This window comes from Motacilla alba, chromosome 9, assembly GCF_015832195.1.
Source record: "Motacilla alba alba isolate MOTALB_02 chromosome 9, Motacilla_alba_V1.0_pri, whole genome shotgun sequence".
In the NCBI taxonomy this organism is placed as follows: domain Eukaryota; kingdom Metazoa; phylum Chordata; class Aves; order Passeriformes; family Motacillidae; genus Motacilla; species Motacilla alba.
The window spans coordinates 19,611,916-19,631,766 of record NC_052024.1 but is presented as its reverse complement, the minus strand read 5'-3'; the positions used below and the strand labels follow the sequence as shown (position 1 = coordinate 19,631,766).

The window sequence follows — 19,851 nt, the reverse complement described above, 5'->3', positions numbered from 1 at the left end:
TTTAAAGAAGGCTTTAAAAGAGACTTTCAAAAACAAATTTTCCCTTTGAGAAGTATTCCATCAAAATGTTTCAGCTTCTTTTATCTCCTGTGTCTTCTGTGAGTTATGTTTTAACACTGAAATAGTCCCTTGAGCATACATAAACTCAAAATGAACAGGGAACTAACTAGAGATGCAGGATTCTATTTTGTTCTTTAGATGCTCTGGGGTTTTTTCCCCACTGGGATGAATATGCTGGATTTTTCTAGTTTAGGGATACAGGTAATTCTGGAGTAATGGGTGACAGCTTTTATTTTCCATGACAGAGCTAATTCCTTGCATGTGTTTTGATGCTTTTGGGCTTTTCTCAGCATCAAGTCACAACCATTTGTTTCATGTTTTTAAAGCCAATACTATAAGATATAAGAGCTCATCAGCTCAAGATATTAACAGTATGATACTGCCAAAATAGCTAAAGGATTTTGGGGGACAAGCTGCTAGGAATGACAATGACAATCTCTAAAATTATGAAATAAAGGTACAGAAATGTGAACTACATTGACTAAAGATAAATATATTTTCAGTGGCATGAGCGATAGACCAGTCAGGAGTAAATTTTGGGCTGCTTTACTTTTCCTAAGATCCCATTAGGCCAGATTCTGACCTAGATCAGATAAATATCAAATCAGAGTGGAGCAGTAGAAATGAGCCAGTTTATAGCCATTGAAAGAGAGATAAGAGTCAAAGATCTTGATGTCACTGTAGCTGCAACTGAAACAACTCATTTCAGACTAAATAAAACATTAATATCTTCACACTTCTCTTTATTTAATGCAATGCTGCAATTATGAGTTTGAGCCTCCCCAGGTATGTTTCAGTGCAGAAATTTGTTAGGAAAAGGGTCCACTGAGGATTCTGTGCTAAGTTATCTAACGAAGAATTAAGTGAGTCAGTGTCTCTCATGGATTACTGCCTTGCTGAACCTGCTGCTGTACTTGGTGAGGTGTGAACAAAGACTGCCTTGATATAGATTATCTTCTTTAACAGTGTTAAAACACTGAGAAAGGATTGCAGCTGGTGGATAGACTGAGGGAGGCTGCTGGTGTGAGGAGACATGTGGGCACTTTTAATTATAGGAGTAGGGATGCCCTACCTGTGAGGGAAGGATTTAGTATGAGAACTGGATCTGAGAGTTTCTGCACCTTTACAAATATTCTCAGTACTTTTGTGTTCACAGGAGTGATTTATGATTATTCTTATTGCTGGTTGGATTACAGATAATGTAAAGGCCCTGCAGATACATAGAAGCTTAGAATCAGGGATTTATTGTTGGGTGTCCAAATAATGTCTGGAGAGACCTTGAATTCAGAGCTGGTCCTGCAAATAAGCCCAGGTAAGATTGTATTTATATATAAATATATAAATAGTGCCATTCTAAAACCACAAGAAAACATCTTTTATTTTCTCCTTTACTTAGGAAGACTGTAAAACAAAAAGGCAGTGGTAAAATGCCATGGTTGAAAAAATGCTGAGGAGATGACTGAATGACCCTGATAAATCCCCTTTCCTAGCTGTTGGATAGAGGTTCCCTAAACACAATCTTGTTTAATGGGGTAGGAAGCACTGGATCCCTCAGAGTGTAGGAAATGGGAAGTCACAATTATTTATTGGGTCAAACACTTGATTTGCATTCAAATAGGGGTGAAAGAAACCCCATTGCTTTGTCTGCCTGACTTATTGAAGGCTGAAGTTTTTATTTATGAAGGTTTCTAAAGCTCTCATCAATCTGAGCAGCCAGGGTGTGCTGGTGAGGGCAGTTCTGGTGCTCTCCTGCACCCTGCCCCTGCCAGGCTGGGTACCACACACCCCTCTGGCAGCACCTCTCACCACATCCATGGTCTCAGAGTGACCATCAAGATATTCTGTGTGAACAAGTAAAAATTCTGGGCAGAAAACAGAGAACAGGATCTCCTCACAGATTTATTTTTTGGAGAAGTAGCTCACACTCTCATGTTGGGTTTGAATTCCTGCTAACAGTTTCCTCAGAATTTCTTCACCAAAATGATGTCTGTGTGCTTTAATATTTCCAAAAGGAGACACTAGTGCACAAGGCAGTCAGAGGAGATGGGAAGGCAGATTTCCCTGGAGCATAAAGGGAAACTCAGAGCTGGGAGATGGCTTTTGCTCTAGTGAGAGTTATTTTCCCACCCTTTAAGCACCCCAGCCCTGGAGCTGACACAGCTGTAGTTCTGGCAGTGAAGATCAGCTCTGTAAATTAAGCAAAGAATCCCTGAAAGTCACATAGCCAGACAATCCTCCCAATATTGCATTCAGGTGTCAGAGTTTAAAGCCATGTTGCTCAGGAAGGTAGAATCAAAATGCTTTTCTGCAAAATTACATTGATTCTCCATGCTACATTCTGATGAACTTCAATAATTTTTTTCCCCTCAAGTGATCACTGATTAATCTAAAAAACTGTGAAATTAAGTTGTTTGAACCAGGAATTAAAAATTTCCAGCAATTAAAAACAAAGGAACAAACCAAAACAGCCACCAGCATTAGAAATTGATTAAACATGACAACAACTGAGATGCTGAAATTAGTTGTCCTTGTTCCAAAGGGTTTGTAACTAGTATGCTGTTTTTGAAACCATTAAATGATAGTTAAGCTCTGTTATTATTTGTAAAGCAGCTACTTTTGTATCCTGAGCCCACTGAGTAAATGTTTTGCACAGCAGGAGACTGTAACATAGCAAGGCTTATCATTGTCATTTTACTGTACAAGAGGTAATTTTAGAAAATGATTCCTTAAATTATAAGATTCAAACAAATTCAAGGCTCTCCAGCTGGGAACTTTTTTATTTTCTGTCATTGGAAAGTGTCTTTCTTCTAAACACTGTGAATCTTGGGCAGATTCACTACTACTGGTCTAAATATAGTAAAGGAAATTTCAAATTTTGCATATTTAGTAATCTTTCTCTTAGTTAATGTAAGCATAATGAGTTGTCCATAGAGAGGGCACTGGGCACACAATGGATCTGATTCCCTCCTGAGTTCCTCTGGCTTGGCTCCAGAACAGCTGTTCTGCAATCGATAACACAGCACTGCTGTGTATTGAAATAATGTGAGGAATTAGATGAGAGGAATCTGACATTTGGATTAAGGGTGTGCTAATACTTATATACTTCTAGCAGTCTGGACTTTAATCAGTACCCCCAGATATGCAGATGAAATCTGTTCTGCTACACAGTTTTTGGAGGGTTGCAGTGTACTGCGTACATTTCAGAAGCTTTTAGAGTGTGACCTACCACAACCTCCTCGTTTTCCTGTGCAGTGTTTTGCAGTGTGTACTCTTACAAGGAATATATTCAGGTTTTGTGCAGTTTTCTGCAGTACCACTACCTTTTTTTTTTTCCTAAATGAATTTTTAAACTTTTCATTTAGCTCCTAATTCATTCAGATAATTTAAAATATTTTTTCCCCTTTTATGTACTGACTTTAACTTTCACCCTGATCAAAATGTCACCTCTAGCTGGTATCAGATTTTCTATCTGGTTGTATTTCTAGATTACAAAAAAATTGTTCAAAATACATGGCTAGTTCTGAGGTTCCAACATTTGCCCTTCTGTTGGCACTTTTCCCTCTCTGCAGTCGATGTCAATGCATTGCTAATTTTGATGTGATAGCATTTTACACTCTCATTTCCAATTGCAATGCAAAGTGCAAGGCAGCAAGAATTAGGCCTGCAATGCACTGGGAGTCTCATGACGGTCAGGAGCTGATGAAATTTGAATTCCACCCCATCTCCTCAATTCACTTTGCACAGGGCATTCCTTTCAAATGCTCTTGGTGTGGGACAGGTCTGTCCTATTCCCCAAGGCAGCACCTCCCAGCATCAGCTGGTGAACCTGACATGAAACCCAAGGAGTCACATGGAGAACACAGACAAATAATTTAGCCTGCTATTAAACTGCAAGATTTTCCTTTTTTTCTTTTTTAATTTTTTATTTTTCCCTTGTTGGCTTGCACTTGGTTATCAGAGTTGTCTGGAGGTGATCACTGCTCTAGCCAGGAGGTGTGAGTGGATGTGCCTGTTGCCATCATCTCCCCAATCATGGCTCGCTGAGGATTGACACCACTGGCAAGGGACAGCTTTGGGAAAAGGCTGCATGCAGAACAATGCAGCTCTGCTCAGGGAACAGTGTGACAGAGAGGCAGGAGGCATCAAACAACTACTAGAGTTGCTAGAGGGGAGAGTTTAATGACAAGTTACTGTGACATTTATGACCAGATCGATTATGAAGACTGAAAAAATCTATGGTATATTTCCAGGGTATTACTGTAGAGCCATCTGATACAGGGGTTGCCATGGCAAGTACAGATTTTCTATTAACCAGGAAGGTGAAGAGTCTCATAAAACCCATGGAAGTTGTTAGTGAATAAACTGCATATGGGAAGCACCTCTATTGATCCCTATGGAAATTTAATATTTTCAAACAAAGCTGTAAAGTCTTTTGCTTGGTTATTTTTAAAAAAACAGTCTGGGGTACTGTCAAAACCAAATGCACCATTTCTGGTATTCCCCATGTCTTGAATGACAGCCTAGACAGATTGGAAAATCAGCACTCAGCTAAAAATACTAGTGTGGAGGCAGCAGGGTAAGAAAGTAAGTTACTGAATTTTGTTAAATAGGTCTGTCTCTACAGCTTTGATACTTGGTAAGGGTAAGATCTTCATCATCACAACCTGAGAACTAAAACAAATAGACTTGCACTGTTTAATACTTGATTATATAATTTGTGACAAAAAATTCAGGAGACCAGTAAGAACAGGAAAAAGCATTTTTGTTAATGCAAGTTGGATAAACTGAGCAAAGGAAATCTCATCAAGCATCTATATTTCACTCCATCCCCCCAGTGCTGTATGCACATGGAAAAGAGTGCCCTTGCTTATGTATTTTAACCACGTAGAAGCAATCCAAGGATAGAAGGAACAGGTTGTCCAGAGAATTTTTGGCTGCCCCATCCCTGGGAGTGTCCATGGCCAGGTTGGACAGAGCTTGGAGCAATCTGGGATAGTGGAAGATGTCCCTGCCCATGGCAGGGGGATGGAACAAGATAATCTTTTAAGGTGTTTACGGATTCTGTGATTCTGTACTTCTGTGGGAGGGTAAACTCTGAAGTGTCTTTCTTAGGCCCAGACATGCAGACACAAAACCTTCTGTGAGGTGCTGGTTGTAGCAGAATGGCAGGAACATTTCTGTGCTTTTGCCATCTGCATAACGCAGTGCTCTTTGCTTTGAACAATGAAGTTGTTACTAAATGCTTTGCTTTCACTGTTTCTCACAGAGTATAAATTGATCAGTAATTGTTGAGCTTGGGAAAGTCTAGATGAATGCAGAAAATCTACTGATATTTCACTGGGCAACTGTCTTGTTTGGTGGCAAGCATTTGTGCAAAGGGTCAGGTCAGATGCTGACAGTCCAGCAGGAAGTGTGTTGCAGCTGTGGATGCATTAACTGATGTGATAGGAGTATGTTCTTCACGTAAAGGAAGGCAAAATCATCAGTTGTGTCCCGCTGTTCCTGTTTCTCATTCATGCCAGAGGATGTCTGCTTTGACTTCTCCTTCCCTGTCTCTGATCCTGGCAGCTCTGCCTCGCTGGCTACTCCACGTGTGAGTGCTCAGGCAGGATAACAGCTCAGAAACAACCCTGGCTATGGTGGCCATGCAGCCTTTAGTGAGGTCTGCCTGTCCAGCAGAATGAACCCAAGCACTTGGAGTCACAGCTTTCTCTTATCTGCAGCAGGTAATTTCTTGTTCACTACACCAGCTGTATTTTTGTTGGCAATAATCTTCAATCTTACACATCCTTATTAACATTTTATTTTGCCCATATGCTAAGTATCTGCTCTAATAATCAGCACTGTTGTGTATCCATTTAGTACCATATCTTTTTTAATGCAGTATGTTCCTATTTCCTAGTCCACATATCTTCCCCCAAGCAATACCACAGGTGCTTCCTTTAGCCCTCTGTTTTCCTTTGAACTACAGTGGTTCAGCTCATTAGCCTGTCTCACTTCTTATCAGTCACACTTGCTTCTCATTACTCTGGTTGCAGAGCTACCATAATTAGATTTTATATTTTTAGGCATTCATAACACTGCTTTAGTGTACACTGTGCTATCAGAAGCGTTTTAGACAAGCCGTGAGACCAAACTAATTAAAATGTTCCACAGAGACTTTTTAAAGGAGAGTTACTGGTGCTGCTGACTTGGTAAATTCAGGCACACACAGCTGCTGGGGCCAGGGAGGGCTGGCAGGGGAGGTCACTCAGACTCCTGCCTGGGCAGGTCACAGGACCTCACCCCCTAGCTTTTGCTTCCAGGCCATTATGTCTGATGTCTCTTAGGAGAAGATAAGCTACATTTGGCTTTAAAGACTTGGGGGTTTTGCCCAAGCTTACCTTTTCACTGGAAGTTCTCCCCTCTTGCCAAAGGCAGTGCAGAGATCTTGAGCACCTAACTTTGTTCAGGTAACCCAAATACTTCTCAGAAACTGCAAACAGGGTGTCCCCACCCTACTCACAGATTATGTCCGTTGTATTCTCTATTATTTTTTAGTCTCCTGGAAGGGATTTTTTCACCAGAGGCAGAATCTCTGTGTTTATTTCCTTTCCCAAACAGCTGCATTTTCCTCCTCCTATGAGTTGCTGCTCTCTTGTTCTTCTGGAGTGGCTCAGATGGGCTGAGACTGTGTTTTTACTCTTATATAGGAGCATCTGTAGACAGATGGACCTTGGTGACAGTAAGGGAAATGGGTCTGGAAGGCACCTGCAAGGCTGTGCATACCTGTAAGAATAATAATAATAATAATAATTCATGGAATTATTGCTGCTTCTGCTTTAAAATTGGGATTTTTGCAGGGGCATTTGCCACCTACTCAGCAGCATCTCAGGAGATGTAACTTATTCTATAGGCTCCATGTAGAACAGGATATTTTTAGATGGGAGCAATTTTGTACACAGGAAGCTTTAAGTTTACTTCCTTTACTGTACAGAAATGTTTTCTGCGTTGAAGAGAATCTGAGCTATTGAATTTCACTGGCTCCTAAAATAACATGCACAGATGTATTTATATTCATTTTGTAATTTAATTTTTATAACTATATTGCAAATATTCCATCTGAAACAAGAAAAATGACCTGGTGTTGTAGTAGGCTGCTCATTTCCCTGGAAACCCAGCTTCTAACATGAAGCTGACTTGGAAATTAGTTACAACAGGTGTAATCACTCTCCATCCTTCATCTCATTTATTCAGTCTCTGCTAGCAGTAGAAATCTTTACTTTGGGGAGGCAGAAAACTGTATTCCATCCAGCAACATAATCACATCCTTCTGTCATTTAAACACTTATTTTAGAATTAGCCAAAAAAGTTAAAGGTCTATTTTACAATAATAACAACTCAATTACTGGAATCTCTAAAGGGAGTAAGTAGCAGTAAATATGAAACAAGTATATTAGTATTTAAAAATAACTACTGCAGTGCAAATTTATATAAATAGCTATTGTTCTTTCAGAATCCAAAGCAGTATATTTCTTTGCTTCTTCAATGGAGTGCTTGCTGCTGGATTTTAACTATTAATATTTGGTTTGTATTATTATTATTATTGTTGTTGTTGTTGTCATTATTGTTGTTGTATTAATTGTAGAAAGTTTTGGCTTTTGAAAACCTTTTTGAAATTTCTTACATCTGCATTATATCATGTTTTACACTAGAATTCTCAAGACCATCTGTATAAGGGAGTTGGAGGCACAGATTCACTAAGAGACACTGGATTTGTTCTGTTTAGTGGAACAGAAACTCCAGACTCAGGGGCTTTGGGATATCACACCTTGATATAAGTAAATATATACACAAACTCCAGGATTGTTTCCATCTGGTGAAGTACTCTGCATCCTTGAGCAATATTTGTTTCAAGCTTCTTCAAGTGTCTTGCGCCAGTGGACTCTGACAATTCATCCCGTTTGCCCTGTGAATTTAAACTGAGAGAAGCCCCAAGCACTGCAGGGATGGGCAGTGTCCTCTGTTCACATGGGGCTCACCCCTTCCTGTGCACGTGTCCTGGGCTTCCAGACAAGTTGCATTTGCTCCTTTCTCTCATTGTCCTCTCTTCATATAAAGTGAAGTTCTCTTTTTTTACAATCAGATGGTTTGCTTTGTCTAGCAGAAGAGTGAGCTTGCATTGTTATTTCTGCCTTAATAGCTTAGCAGAGGTTTCAGTCTATTTAAAGATTCTTGTAATGATTTTAGTGGTTTTTATGTGTATGCAGCAGGGATTTATTGATGTATGAAAGCCAATATTAAGTGTCAAAGACATGAAATAAGAAATGTGTCCATGTATGCAGGCTTTCTGTATAAACCTACAATCCATAATCAGTTGTTAATGATGTTGATTTTTCTTTTTCTTTCATGCCATAAGAAGTGTTTCAGGGAGGCTTTGGAGCCTCACTGAATCCAGCTGTGCCGCATGCACTCACTGTGCATAGCCTGGTGATGACAGGAGCTATTAATACAATGCCACAAGAGTTTGGGTCAGGGTCTGTGTGCTGGTTCTGGCTCTTCAGCTGAATTCCCCTCGATTGTTTTCTGTTTTTTACAGTCTTTCTCCCTGTATAAGTTGTTAGTTCTTCATTTATACTGAGACCATTGTCTTTTCTAAAGCACTTTGCTCTAAAAATACTCTGCTTCTTTAAGCTTCATAGTCCCATGTCCTCACTGGGGACCAGCTTCTGTCCTGCTGAGACAGGAGGGAGCAGGTGGCATTCATCCTAGAGGAGTTGTGATCTAGTACAAGCAGGAAAAATACAATAAAAAAAGACAAATTAGGGTTGTATAAAGAAGCAATGCAGTAATTATGGCAAACTTGAGAGCTGGCATTATCAGCAAAGGCTGATAGGCTGGAGTGTCTTTTTGTTTATCTCTGCAGCACTGGTCCAGCAGTTTGCTGGAATGTGGTGTGAGTTGCTTTGGCCACAGGTGAGGAGGAGGTGCTAGAACAACATGGCCTCTGCAAGGCTGTAATTTGGATATCAGAGCAGAAAATGGAGCTGCAGCTGGCATGTTCAGGATGTTCAGGACAATAAAGAAACGTGGCTCTTCATTTACATCCTTGCTGCACTGTTAGACAGCCCCCAGGAAAAGCAATTCTGCATTTCTGTATCTGGATTTTGAAAGAGGAGATGGGAATGAAAGCTGTTGTCCCTCTGTGAAGCACATTTCCCGTTTGGTGAAGTGCAGCCATCCTTTCTGATGCAAGGAAAAATTATTGGTGAATAGCAAATAAACCTTAACAAGAAATATCCATTGAAGGGTAAGAGGAAATGGAGAGCTCAAGGGTTCTGGTATGAACACAGACTTTTCAAGCAGATTAAAATCACTGAAAGAACATTTCACTCTTCTACTGGCAAATGAACTGTTTAACCAATGAGGTGTTGTATTTATTTATTCTTTCCTATGCAGGGAAAAACAGTGGAAAATTCTTATGACCAGGTCTGCCCTCTGCCCTGATAAATTCCAGCTGAGACTCAGAGGATTCAACAGCTTATTCCATACCCACTGGTAAGGAGAAATCCAGACACTCTGTCATGTTGCCTCTGGTAAATGGGTGGAGCACACTTTACAGTCCTTGCTCTGTGGTTGTTCAGAATTGAGACCTGCTCCTTTCAACACCTTTCTGGTTCACATCCAAAATTGTCCCCCCAAGAACAAGGCACAGCAGAGGTTTATGCAGTATAGGATCTTGCACTGAGTGCATGTTGGCTCTTCAGCACAGAGATGCTTGCTCCCAGGCCAGCAGCTCACACCTAACCTTAGAGGTTATTCCTTCTCATACAGCAGAATATTCCTATTGAAATGTCATGGAAATAAAGAAGGAATAAAAATAATTTAATCTCACCCTGCTGCATCAACCCAGGATAACAAACAACTTTATCAGAGCAGCAGTTCCCTTTTCCTTTCCCAAGGCAGGTAATGGCAGAGCAGTCAAGGACAGCTCTGTCTCACCAATGGGCCTGTCTCAGTTCTCACTCAGCAGCTGGAATGTGGTACCCATGTGCTGTGTATAAATATCAGCAGCTGGAAAATGGTACCTGTGCACTGTGTATAAATGTAGGCACATACGTGTAACCATTGACTAGGACTCTACTTTCAAAGTCTGGGGTTTTGTTTTGCCTCATTTCTTGAAGACACTTTTTGGAGTGTGGCATCATAGAGAAAATCTTTTCAAGATCTCTCTCAGTTCTAGGTCAGCAGTGCTACAGAAACCCTCCTTAGGCCTAAACATTTAACACATATCAAATATGTATAAATTCTGTAGAAAGAAAATACCTTATTTCCGTAGTATTTTCTGAAAACATACTGAAAAGTCACTTAAAGGATTAATTGAGCCAGAACTCACATGCAAAAAATGTGCTTCCTTCTCTGCATTACAACAAAGCAATTAGTGAACACTGGAGGCAACAGCTTTTGCTAATCAAAAGAGCTGAGTTTAACTTCTGTCTGCTTAAGCAATTCTGTTTTGAAAGAAAAGGGAAAACCAGACATACTACTGGACCATCAATTAAAATGAAAACATTCAATGCAACGCAATTAATTCTTTTAAAAGTAAGAATTTTTCATTCATAGTGCAAATGTGTTAGGAAAATGGCATGGCTAATAGTCTTTGAACACTGTTTTATGTCAATGGCTTTTAAGATTCAATCTTTCAAGTTCATGTCTGTTGATAGTAAAATAATTTTTATTTAAATGCTTATAGAACATTGACATCACATTTTCACCACCCTTTTCCATTTTGGTCTTACTATTGATTGGGTTTTCCATCTTTGCTTCACCATGAAATGCTCTTCATGCTCCATAAGAAGAATCTGGTAAACCTTAAACAGAGGCTTGAGGGAAAATAGGTATTTTACAGTTATCACTGCATTTGGCTGGATAAATATTGTCCTTTTTTTCTTCCTCCCCTCTCTTTTTTTTTTCTTTTACTGTTGTGAGTTTATATGACATAGGGAAAATTCAAATTAACTTAATATTTTAAAACATAGTTAGTATTTTTCATTTTGCTGACAACAACCCCTACAGCTCATCCTGACAGTTGCATTTTCAGTCATAATAGCTCTGATTTAATCTTTAAAGGACACATCCCTACAGAGGATTTGTTATTATTCATTTATACATTAGTATTGAAGAAAAAAACTCTCCTGGAATTTGGTGAGATCCAAACTGTATTCTTGACTTTGCCACAGATTTCTTGCTTGTTCATGGGAATTTGTTTAGTTTGTACACCTGAGATAAGTCTTTTGATGATATAAATATTACACAGTTGTAATAGTTATTACTCTATTGTTGTTGTTATCAGAGCAGTCAAAACTCAAACAAGAACTTAAATTTTTAATTTCCCTACTGCCTTTTGACAAAGCTTTTGTCTCTAGCTGAATACAGAGAGCTTGGTTGTTTGACAGCTGCATTTGAAGGGCAGGTGAGTGTTTTTCATGGCTGGTTCATTAGAATGGACCAACCATTATATTGGCACACTAGTAAAAGATGGCTTTTAATGATCATTTTACTCTTGGGGTGAAGGGATGAATTTGAAGAATTCTTTCAGTCCTGTCCTGTCCTATGCCTATCTATGTCTAAAGGAACCTATCCTGGACTCTGCTAATGTTCAGTGAAAGAGGAAGATGCAGCAGCCAAAAACCTTCAGGTTATTTTGCTGTAGTCTCCACAAGGATAGAGTTTAGAGAGAAAAGAATGTATAATCTAATGTTTTGCCTGAGATGTGATGTCTGCTTTCCAGATTATCAAAATGTCAGAGGTATATTTTTCCAGTCTGTTTTCTCTTTCTAATTAAGTTTCCTGTCTCCCTGTCATGCTCCCACCCCCCACTACCATTTTTGTTCATCTCCCTCTCAAAGGTACCAAAGGAACAGGCCAGTTTTCCTCCTGCTGTGAAGTTAAAAAACTCAAGATAGTGTTAAATTGACATGGGCTGTGCTGCTCTGCCAATCTCTGAAATGTCATTGCCTGGGCAGCCTGCTGGGCTCAGCTCAGCACCACGGTGCCAAGACTGCTAATAAAAAAGAATAAAGGTTAATGAAGGAGGGAGGGGATGGAGGATGTGTTATTATCCAAAATCGTAGACAGAAAGTCTGCTTTCTATCTGTAAGGCTTGCTAAAGGCCTACTGCTTTGATTTTTAATTCTTTATTTTTCCCCCTTAGCAGTGTTTTTATTGAGTTCATAGGGTAAATCACAGTGGGTTCACCCCAGTATCTTGCTTTCAGCATGGTGACCTTGGCTTCTCCAGTAGTCCTTGAAGTTAGGAGTGAGTTATCCTCATCTGGCTCTGTGTGATTGCAAGGCATGAATGAGGTCTTTTGTGGGTTTAGAGGTCCCTGTTTCTAGAAGCAAGAAGCTGAGCATGCCCAGGGCCCTGCTCTGCTGGTGGAGATGCCTCTTGTCCCTCCCAGTGTAAAAGGTTCCTGTGCCCTGGCTCTGCATGCCTGTGTGTTTGTGGTGTGAGGGTTTTGTCACAACAGGGACATTTCTCTGTTAATGTTGGGTGGTTGCTCAGTATTTTTGCCTGTTGAGCTCCATCAGAAGGCCGTGCTGCTGTGAACAGCCTGTGTGCAGTGTAGGGGCTGACTGGAAGATGAAGAAAAGGCAAAGGCCACTAGACACACCTTTTCTCTCCTGTCTACCAGTGCCCAGCAGCTCCATTTCAGCTCTGACACACCAGCATGCTGCTCCCACCATCTGTTACTGATCGTCTCCCTCCTGCCATGCCCTTGTGTGTTGTCAGATCTGGTGTTTGTGCATTTCTTCCCACACCAGCCCAAGCTCACACACAATTCCTTCATACCAATACCCTCGGTACTCTGTGACATGATGCTCTGAGCTCGGGCTGCAGCTGGTTCCTGCTTCTGCCTTGTGTCTCTGATAGAGACCCAGCCTTTCTGCACACAGGAAGCAGATCTGCCCTTAGTCTCCATCTTCTGCATCTGCTTTTGTCACTGCAGGCACAGCTGGCTTGTTGCTACCCCAAAAAATGTGCATATTAGGATTTTTGTGGGTCTGTGCATCTCAAGCCCATGAATTTGTTTTTTTAATGGTGAATTTGCAGTATTAGGCTACTGCTGGTACACAACTCCATAACTTTCAGCTGCAGCTGAGATGGAGACAGTTCAGTGTCTGTCCTAGGGTGAATTTTTATTTTTAGGATTATGAAAAATAACTTACTTTACAAAGGTAAGGATCTATCTTACCTCCCATTCCACCTTTCTTTAGTAACCCCCTGAAAAGCAGACAGGGAGGCTGACAGAAAAATTCTCCACAGCAACAAATAACAGGTTGGAATCTGACAGTTAGAAAATATTCTTAGCTGTAAGTCATACTTATGGTAGCAGAGAAGTCTGAAAAAGTCCACTTTTTTACTTGTTGAAAAGCTGGTCCCAACTTAAGTGTTTGCTGTAGTTATTGCTTTTTTCCCCCTCCTACTGTAAACTGTTTTGCAAATTTTTTTTTACTGATCTTTTAACAAATTTAAAAAAAAAATCGTCATATCACAATGGAAACAATTAAAATTTGTGTGAGACCTGGATAGAAATGTATAAATGGATGTGAATATAAGTGTATCCATACAGATTGCATCAGTGTATCCATACAGATTCACAGATTTACCTATAGATATGCATTCGAGGAAGACCAAAAAGACCAGGTCTTGTTTCTCAAGCTTTATTAAACTGGAAGTTCCCAAAATTAAAAACAAGAGCTGTCACAACTGGAACAAACAAAATGGTTCCCAGAATTTGCTGCTCTAGGATGTTATCCTTTGTTATTTGAAAAATGACAGAAATTTACATTAGTTGCTACCTGTTTATAAAATGAGTGGGAGGGTGGTGGGAGGAAAGGAGATTTTTTTTTTTTTTTAATCCTCCATTGCCATCAGTACATTAACAATGGAGAAAAGTGTTTAAAGAAAAATAAAACAATGCACTTTACCTGAAGAGAAGAGGGAATTTGCTGGGGTTTTTTTTTTGTTGTTTGTTTTTGATTTTGAGTTTTTTAAATTAAATTCTTTAGACTTGGGCAAAATACCAAAACAAAGTTCAAATTCAACAGTTAACAGGCATTCTCCAGCTCTCAGTTAAGGCAATGGAAATCCTCCTGTTGACAATCCCTGTGCATTGCACAGTGCTGCAGGCAGGATACACAATGAGAGGGAAAACCTAATCTAAGTATTATGTGTAGATACACCCAAGAGTTGCATAAAGTGATTTTGTAGAGTATTATGCAATGTAGTAAAAATATATGGCAGTAAAATATGACTAGGGCTACTGTCTAGAAACACCATAGAAATTAAATAGTTTAGAGCAGAATAAAAGAAATAGAACCAGATACTCTTGACAAGAAAGTAGAATACTGTGCTAAGAAGGAAAAAAACCATGATAAGCTGAGTTTCTTGTTGAAAATAATTTAATATACAGCTTTATATTTTCAGTTACAAAGGGCAGTGTTTTAGAGCCTTCTTCAAAGAACTCCACTATTGAGACTAACTCAAAGGAACTTTGAAACAGAAGAGCAAAACTCCCTTGAAGGCAGAGAGCAAGAGCTCTAATTTGCTTCGGAGAAGCTGAAGGAACAAAATTCGTGCAGAGATCCTTCCCATTCCCTTAATTTTTATCGAGCTTTTTCCCAGGCTGCTCAGAAGGTGACTCCCTGGGGCACATTTTGCCAGCCCCCATTATCAGCTCGAGTGGGTTGAGCTCTGGCACTGCTCAGTGATGGGTAATTTGTCAAAGAGGGAGCGTGGCTGCTCAGGCGTGTGCTGATGAGTGTGCACAGATCCCACATCCTGCGTGCCACATCAGGCATTTAATTGTTCTGATTGTGCTCTTATAAACTCCTTACAGCCTGTTCAATAGCTGCTCCTCTCATTTACATAAACACTGGAAGTTTGCTTGTGCTGGTGCTGTGTCCCACTTGCAGCTTCTCAGCTGAACAATTAAAGGCAGGAGAAAAGAGCATTCCCTTCTCCCTCTCAGAGGCCCATCCATGGGAACATCAGTTCCTACGGAGGCTGTTGTGTTTTGTCAGGCCCTAAAAAGGGCCATATGCATGCCCTGTGTCACCCATACAGAGTACATGAGAATGAGACTCATGGCTCAGAGTAGTGTTTTGTCTGATTTTCGTTTTTTTACTCTAACCCTTTCGAGGGAGGTGGTGAGAGAGGGGATCAAGTCTCTGTTTTTTGATGAGGGACAAGCTCAGTTTCAGGCATATTTGAGAAATGAAGATTCTGCTTCCTTTATTGTATCTGTTTAGAATGGCAAAGAGAAATTATGTTCCACTGATGTTCGGTGTCTCTAATTGTAATTAAATGTCTGACAGTGAACAACTGAATTTGTACTCATAACTGAAGAAAACGTTTGCTAGTTCAGCTGCCTGTTTTTCATGAACTTGACTGAATTGGCATTTAGAATAAGAGGCATCACAAGGGAAAGGCATCTCTTCTACTTATGGGAAATAAATCTTGATTTCTTTTAAATATTATTTAAATTAGACCCTTCTGGCCATACCCATCCCTGCTCTCATTCTAACCAACAGTTTCAAAAGCTGAGTGAATGGCTATAGTCCCTTGTTTTTTTATGAGCTGCAGTTAAAAATCCATGAGTTTTCTTTATAGAAATGGTGTCTTTTGAAGCTATTCATGAATTGCCTTTTTTTTCCTTAGGTTATAGGAACCACTGAATTAATCCAGAAATTTAGAATCCACATCCATTTCTATCATCACTGCTGGGTTTGCTTAAGTTTAATACTTTCCTTGTCAGCTTCTTTTGTCTACTTTAATATGATTTTTATTTACTCTGTAGCAGCAAATACCCAGAACACCTATATTTGATTGAAACTTCACCATCTGTGATCTTCATATGTGTGGGACGTATCGGGTAAATCGAAGTGTAACACTTTCCTGTTTTGCTGTGGCTGCAGATGGGAATTCCTTTTTGATGAGCAGTTGATTTTCCCAAGGTGCTGTAGGATCATAGCACTGCAAGGTAGCCTTGGTGTCCTCCAAATGTGAGTCTTTGGTGTTCTCCAAACACATACCCCTGACTCAAGGCAGCTTTCCTTGAGATTTTTGCCCCCTACATTTTAAAGAGAACTGAACAGATCTTACAAAAAGTTTTGGTGGGAAATTTCCTGACATTTATCCCAGTTACAGTCCAATGTCTCTTACTTAACTGGCAAGAAAAATAGATTCCTAGAAAACCTGCTGTTTCTTTTTTTAATGTGAGGCTAAAGGTCAAGAGCAAAATGGCTTTTTTTTGCATGTGATGTGTGTGTAGGGTGGGTAGATCTGGGTGTTCAGAGGCTGGAACCAAAATGTGGGAAAATCCCATGCACAGGCACTGGGTCACACTGCACGTGGGCCAGGATGGGTGCAGGTACCAGCTCTTCACCCAGCATTTATCCCACAGTGTTCCCACTCCTCTTGCATATCAATGGGTGCAAACTGCTACCCTTATGAATGTTGTTACTAAATTAACTAAAAGCAGACCAGATCCTAGTGCTTTGTGGTAGAATTCTGTGTCTGGGATTGTCAGCCTGAAGATGGACATGGGGATATTGTGATTTTATAGGCAGGATTGGGAATGATTTTGGAAAATTTAGGTGAATCTTCACTTTGTTCTGCTTGTCAGGAGTATGGTTAACCTGATGAGTCAATGGAGGTGTATCCAGCCTAACCCCTGCAGAGGTTTATTGTCCTTGATAGCACTAAAACTGGATAGTAGTTTTGGTGAACTTTTTTACTGTGTAGGTATTACTGAGATCTATGTACTGAGTGCTATTGCTGAAACAAAAGTAAGGAAAATGTGAGGACTTTTGAAAGAATCAAAGGAAGCATTCCAAATGTTCTCAGAATCTATTTTAAATATGTAATTAGGAAAGGGAGTATGTCGTTGTCTTCCTCCTAGAAAATAAATTGCACTGCAGGAGATTTATGGCAGTCACTGGGTTCAAAAGCATGAGATGAATCCCTTCAGGTACCTGTGGATATCTGTAGGAAAAAACCTCCTTACCCTCCAGTGAGAGGAAGGTGAAAGGACCATGATGCTGAGATCACAGGCTGTGTAATCAGCACCTTCATAATGAGAACCTTTACAGATCCTTCCATGATGCTATAGAATGAACATCTATCATATTGAATATACATATTCTTGGGGAGGGAAGGGAGTCTGAGAAGGTAAAAAGTACAAGTTTTAATTTAAAACCCACACATTTTGCATTTTAAGAGCGCTAGTTGATTTTCAAGTGTTCAGTGGGATTTGACATATGGTTTTATTAGGTTAGCACAATTATCCTGGAGCCACTCATGGACAGCACTGACAAATGCAGCTCTTGGGAGTGTGATTATGAGAAGACACTCAATGTTTCTCAAGTGTTGTCTTTAGCAGTACTTGAGCAATTGACTTTGCAGAGTAATGAGACATCATCTCCAGACTATCAAGATTTAGCCAAGTAATTATTTCTTGAGCTCTAGTTCTGTACAAATATTTAGGGGCTTTTGCAGTGCAGTCACATTTGAATTGTAAGGGATGTTCCATGACTGTAACTGCACAGGGATGGGTTTATTTACGTGGGATTTTTCAGGCAGATGTTGGAGCACTCCAGCAGGCAGATGTGATGTTTGTTTGGTTGAAGTGCCAAGCTGGCCAGGAGCCTTGTGGCTGCAGCAGAGCTGTTGTGAGTTAAGATAATTCACTCTGCCTTTCCACAGGCTTTGGCAGCTCGGGCTCAGTGCCCTGCTGACGGGGCTCAGCTCTGGAGCTCTCTGGTGCCCAGCTTGCTGGGAACATGGGGAGCTTACACCAGGCACTATGTGGGCTTATCCAGTATCTCTTTCTCTTCCCCATGGCCTAATCCAAATCCCAGTGGAGTGAAAAGGTGATTCCCCCCATTTATTTCATTAGCATTTCAATCAGAACATGATAGAAGAAGAAGAAATTCACCAGGACTAGGGTGTCCTGCTGCCAAGCATTCACAGGACTGAGCTTAGGATGTTTGTCCTTACTGTGTCACATTTCTCTGATGTTTTCTTCCTTGATATAAAACTTTGTTTCCCATAATTACAGCAACTGCGATTATCACTTTGGGTCGAGTATTTTGCCCACGACTAGTTTTAATCTGTTTTAAGCTGCTTGCCTACCAATGGCTAATAAATTCTGAACGTGCAACCAGTTTTTACCAAATCTAAAATTGCAGAAGTTATCTCAGAGGCACTGAGTTTCTAAAACCTGTAATAATAATAATAATAATAACAATAACAATAACAATAATAATAATAATAATAATAATAGGCAGCCAAGGCAGAGGTAGGAAACAGAATATGTAAACTTAGTGGTTATTTGTGAAGGAATAGGGGCAATAGGATCTTAGTTTCCTGTGACTGGAGAGTCAATATAAAGATTCACATTAAAAAAAGAGAGAACTGATGAGGATTTATTCAACATGGAGTAAGCCAAAAGCAGAGACTCTTAATTTTGCTTTACATAAGTCCCTTAATTTGTACATTAGCAAGATTTGAGACCGACTTCTGCAGGACGTTAAAATGGAATAGGGTGCTTGGGCTGTGTGCCTTATTTAATACATTTTCTGGAATATCTACATATTTCAGTACAAATTCTTCTGATAACTTTGGTAGCTATGTGGATAATGAAAACTGTGATAGGGCAGTGAACAGTCAAAAAAAATTATCTCCAAACTTCCAGAAGGTTCCCCTTGTATTATTCTATCCATCTTGTTTAATGGCTGAGGCTGATGGGGCTAAGCAACAGGGTTCTTTTGCTTGAAGCATTTAATTTTGAAAATTTTGTCGATAAGAAATCAAGACATAGTTGAAATCATAATAGCCTAGATCAAGGAGCTCTGGCCTGCCATTCAGGCAGAATCGGAGTTGGTGAAATCCCCAGCAGGGCACCCTTGGTCCACAGCACAAGGCTGCAGCTCATCACACCAACCCATGGTGAGTTCCAGTTATCTCAGCCTAACTCAGAAAAGCCCTGGAAGGGATATCCCAGTGCTAACCACAGGAGTCAACCACTGCTCTGAATCAAGAGCAGTGTGACAAACTCTTGCCTGGAGTTAATGTTTATGGCTGGTTTTATAAGCTGCTGGAAAGCAGGACGTATTGCTACACCCTGAAATATAATGGTGCCTGTGACTGGTGGTATAATAAACTGCAGAGCCTCCTCCCAACCTTTTGGATTAAGTAATAAAAGAAAATGATTAAGAGTGAAATTCCATCATTTATCTTTTGTTGAATAAAACACTTTTTTTTCCCATCCCAGCTCGCTAACAGCGACAGCCATGAAAATGAATGATTTGGCTTCACCCAAAATGATGGATAATCCTGCTGGAAGAGCATGACAATGATAGACAGACATCTTCTGAAGGGGAAGGTAATAGAAAAGACTGACACTTTGATAGGCACCATGATGAACAAGGCCTGGGGGGCGGTGAGTTAATAGGTTAATAGAAGTGTTCCAGCTCTCCCAGCCCCTTCTAGCTCTGTGCTCCTTTTAGAGCTCCTTGAGCAGCAAAATAACATTGTGAACACTGGCAGGAGAGATGCATTTTGTAATTCACCAATGTGCTTTTTTGTGTGAAACAAGAATTAAACTGCTTCCTTAAGTGAGGTGCAGGGGAAGCCCACCCTGCTCAAACCTCATTAGGGCTTTTCTTTTACCTCTTCCATCTCTCAGACTCTGCTTGCAGGTAATACAATGTCCTAAGAGTACTGCCCATGTTGAATTTAGTC

At 40.2% G+C, this 19,851-nt stretch overlaps 1 long non-coding RNA gene across 1 annotated transcript in view; it reads left to right on the top strand.

The window, feature by feature from the left end:
* Nucleotides 1–19,465, top strand: part of LOC119704741 — a 35,794-nt gene extending 16,329 nt beyond the window's left edge. The window contains exon 3 of the long non-coding RNA XR_005258031.1: nt 19,382–19,465. This is a non-coding gene — a long non-coding RNA (uncharacterized LOC119704741). The remainder of the gene's footprint in view (nt 1–19,381) is intronic.
* The last annotated feature ends 386 nt before the right edge of the window (nt 19,466–19,851 follow it).